This window comes from Cebus imitator, unplaced genomic scaffold, assembly GCF_001604975.1.
Source record: "Cebus imitator isolate Cc_AM_T3 unplaced genomic scaffold, Cebus_imitator-1.0 Scaffold117, whole genome shotgun sequence".
NCBI classification, from domain to species: Eukaryota; Metazoa; Chordata; class Mammalia; order Primates; family Cebidae; genus Cebus; species Cebus imitator.
Window position 1 is genome coordinate 9,442,459 of NW_016107432.1, and position 4,308 is coordinate 9,446,766.

At 48.5% G+C, this 4,308-nt stretch overlaps 1 protein-coding gene and 1 pseudogene across 2 annotated transcripts in view; both read right to left on the minus strand.

Annotated features, from left to right (window-relative positions):
* The window catches only part of ATXN1L (ataxin 1 like), a 7,906-nt gene extending 4,859 nt beyond the window's left edge, over window positions 1–3,047 (minus strand). For both annotated transcript variants that reach the window (XM_017539168.2, XM_017539169.2), the window contains exons 1-2: window positions 2,916–3,047; window positions 628–689 (exon numbers count right to left, since the gene is read on the minus strand). The gene's annotated coding sequence lies outside the window, so the exon portion shown is untranslated. The remainder of the gene's footprint in view (window positions 1–627; window positions 690–2,915) is intronic.
* The window catches only part of LOC119472740, a 12,617-nt pseudogene continuing 10,798 nt past the window's right edge, over window positions 2,490–4,308 (minus strand).

A 4,308-nucleotide genomic window follows, 5' to 3' on the forward strand; every position in this document is an offset into this window, starting at 1 on the left:
TCAGGCAATTCTCCTGCCTCAGCCTCCTGAGTAGCTGGGATTACAGGCACGCACCACCATGCCCAGCTAATTTTTTGTATTTTTAGTAGAGACGGGGTTTCACCATGTTGACCTGGACGGTCTCGATCTCTTGACCTCATGATCCACCCGCCTCGGCCTCCCAAAGTGCTGGGATTACAGGCTTGAGCCACCGCGCCCGGCCAAAAGGCTTCTTTTCTTCTCAATGATCACCTTCAATTTGCCTTCTCTATTCTTCCCTTTCTTTTTCCGTTGTGCTTTCTTTTGCCAATAGCTCCTTCTCCATTGCAGGTCTGCTCCAGCCACCACTCTATAAAATTCTGGTTCCATTCCTCTAAACATGCCTGTCTTTCCCCCATATCTGTATAATTCATAACAGAATTCCCTTTCTCTTATTGTCACCTTTCACAAATGCTTTTGTCCATTGTGATAAAGCAACTTTTTGGTCTGAACACTTCCGTGCACATGAACTTTGCTGCCTATTTCTTCCAACCAAGTTCCAGTTCTTTGGATCTGAAAAGAGCTTCCTATATTATATTCTGTTCTGTTTTTCCACTGTGACATCCCAGATATTTTCCTGAAACAAGGAACTCAAATTGCCAGTATTACCTGAGCTTCCAGTGGTGCTTCTGAGCAGCTGTAGTAAGTGTCCTCCCGGCTGGCTCGGGAGCCTAGAAGATAGAAACAGGAATGGAGTAAGCAGCTGCCAGATCTCTGATTTTACCCAGAGTTATCATGAAAGGTAATTCGAAGGCATTAGAGTATACATGTCCTTGCTTCATCTTCTTCTCCACAGGTAAATGGTACATTTACCCAGAGTACCCAGGCAGTTGAACAGAGGGAAAAAAAACATCTCTAATGCTCTCACTTGTAAGAAGACATCCCTGGAAAAACATTTCCATGCATCAAATTTCATTGGTTTTTCTTAACAGCGTTTCCTTAATATCTACCTATGCCTGTTCCCCAAAGGTTAAATTTGCTTCCAATCCAAATTTCAGTTAAATGCACAAATAAAAATGTAAGATTTAATACTGTTCCCATATGACCAATGGGAAGCAGGAAAAATCAACTCCATGGATTTCCCCTTTATACAGGGACTGTGAAAACATAAATGTGGAGGTTATTTAAATGAAAAAGGCAGCACTAGATGAAAAAGAACAATTATTTATGTTTCTGGGGCAGAAAAAGAGGTCAAGGGGGAGTCACTCAAGGGGAAGACTTATTAAGAGATTTTCAGGGTAAAAAAAAGAGAGTGTGTGTGTGTATGTTCGTGTAAAATATTCTGAGTGACAACTTTACACCAAGAGCTAAATCAAGTGTGAAAGAAACTGAAAATACTGCCCTGATCCTTAGGTAGCTAACACTAGTTAAACAAAACTACAACTCAACCATCAATATCTGAATCTACATTTGCCAGAAACTCGAAGCACAAAAGAATGGAGCCTTAACCTCTGAAAACAGAGAAGGCAGTAGAGATGAGCGCTCTGAGAAACTATTGAATATCCTGTCTAAGTCCTATAGAACACTGCAAGCCTCAACCCAAACTGAACGCAACATTTCTCTCTTATGATTGGCAAGATGCAGGTGTACATAAAAGGTAATAGGATAGGCCGGGCGCGGTGGCTCAAGCCTGTAATCCCAGCACTGTGGCAGGCCAAGGCGGGTGGATCATGAGGTCAAGAGATCGAGACCATCCTGGTCAACATGGTGAAACCCCGTCATCTCTACTAAAAATACAAAAAATTAGCTGGGCATGGTGGCGCGTGCCTGTAATCCCAGCTACTCAGGAGGCTGAGGCAGGAGAATTGCCTGAACCCAGGAGGCGGAGGTTGCGGTGAGCCCAGATCGCGCCATTGCACTCCAGCCTGGGTAACAAGAGCGAAACTCTGCCTCAAAAAAAAAAAAAAGGTAATAGGATAGGAAAGCACAGTGGGAAGACAAATTCCTAATTCCAAACACACATACTACACAGTGGCATAAATGATGCCTCTGATCTCCACCAGCAGTTTTAGTAACTGAAAAGCAGTTTGCCTTCTTCTTCATTTCCAGTGCAAAGTGGGGTCACATCTTCAATCCCAAAATGATCCTTGCTTTCTGTAACGAAAACATTAGAGAAAACCTGCCTTCAGGTCACCCAGAGGTTAGCAAACACAGACTAGGTAAAGGACCGAAAGAGGCAAAAGGTCTGAAGAAAGGACAACAAAGAGCCAATGTTGTGCGCCAGGTTCCCACAACGCAAAACACACTTAAAAATCCGAAACCTCGGCCTCTCCAGAACCTCACTGAGGATCTCAAAGGCAAGACGCAGCTTGTGACCCCAACCGAGCTAACAGGAGAGTTGCCAACGCTGCTAGCAGAGCCCGGAACCAAGCTCCTCAACACGCTTGGGTCGGAATCAAGGGGGTGAACCCAGCTGGAGACCCCAATTCCCTGCGGGCGAGAGGTGCACCCGACAAAAAAGGAGAAGCTTGTCAGAGACGAGGGTTATGGCTCCCAGTGGTCCCACAATCCTTGCTACCATCAGGGTAGGGCTCGAAATCGGGAATTCTGCGTTTAGAGAGTAGAGGGTCGACCCTTCGCCAAGGGGGCAGGGGCAGGGGTAGGGGCGAGGGCCTGCAAGCGACGCTTCCTTGTTTGGGGGCCATTCCCGCTCCGCAGACTCGGGACACCTTGGCCCGCAGGAATACAGCCACCGGGGCGCCAGGGCCTGAAGCCGCCTTCCATGCCGGGGCAGAAAGAAGGGCGCAGGGGTCTAGGTGCGGCCTCTTCCCTTCCCTCTGTCCGCGGTTCATCGGCCCCGGCCCGGCGGAGCAACGGGCTCCTGGGGGCCACTTCCTCCGGAGCACCAAGTCCGGGCCTCCCTGGCCCCGGCGGCCACGACTTCCAGGGACACTCACCGGCCCATTTCACAGCGCTTCCCGGGATCCACCCGCTCGTCCCGGAGCCGCCGCAACCGCGGCCGCCGCCATCCCCGGCCCCGGAGCCGCCCCACACCCAGCGCCCCCCCAGCCGGGCGCCCGGAGATGGCGTCAAACGCATCCCGCCCCCGGCGCGGAGAGATTGCATCACTACTGGGGCGAGAGAGCAACGCCCAGGACTCCCCGGGAAGGAAGGGCGCCACGCTCCCTTCACGTCCAGCGTTCCCTCTGGTGGGAACACAAACTCTTTTCCCTGGGACCGGGTCCCCTCACCCTAACCCCACAATGACCCGCAATTTTTCCACCTCAGTAAATTTTGGGGGTTCCCAAACAGAGTCCCGGGGCGTGGTCATCGGCGACCTCCCCATTTCCTGGACTTCCTATCCTGACTTGTGCAGCCTCTTCCGGGGATCCTCGGGGAATCCCGAGGTGACCTAGGCCCAGGAGAAGAAAGAGATCGTCTTGGAGACACAGGTGGAGATGGAAGCTCTTTAAATGTTGAGAAGCGGCCCCCGAGGGAGATAAAAGAGTAAACCCCACTCAGGATCTAGGGGAAGATGACAAGGAGTTGGCCACCTGAAAGTTTGGAAAATGAAAGGCAGGGGTTTAGTACAGTGAGAAGCAGCTTCTTTTAGTGGAAAGAGGGATTGACTACTCAATGAAATATTAGGTCACCATTCATTACAAATTAACTTGTCAACTTCATAGTAACATGAACATCTGATTAACTTAAGTGAAAACAAAAGTGAGCACCAGTTGAATTTATGTTTGAATAACAGCTTTTTATTTTATTATTTTTTTTAATAACTTTTTAAAAAATTATTAGGTTGGTGCAAAAGTAATTGCGGTTTTGGTCGCTGAATTGGAGATTTCCAGTTTCTGCAAACTCTGTTCAATAAATAATTGATTTTTGTTTGACTGGAAAGAAACTACTGGCTGGTCTCTGGTCTCTATTTGTAGCTGTCCAACTTAGGAAAGTCATTGTATGACTTCATGTGTGGTTTTCTACTACTGCAAAATAAGAAGCTTGACCTAGATGAGGAGGTGGGAGTAAGATGTAGACAGATCTCCAAACATTGTGTTAAAGGAGAAAATAAACAAACCTATACAGAGTTATTCCATGTTAAAAGACAAGTTGGCTCGGTACGGTGGCTCACGCCTATAATCCCAACACTTTGGGAGGCCGAGGCGGGCAGATCATGAGGTCAAAAGTTCGAGACCAGCCTGAACGACATGGTGAAACCCCGTCTCTACCAAAAATACAAAACTTAGCCGGGTGTGGTGGTGGGCTCTTGTAATCCCAGCTACTTGGGAGGCTGAGGCAGGAGAATTGCTTGAACCCGGGAGGCGGAGGTTGCAGTGAGCCGAGATC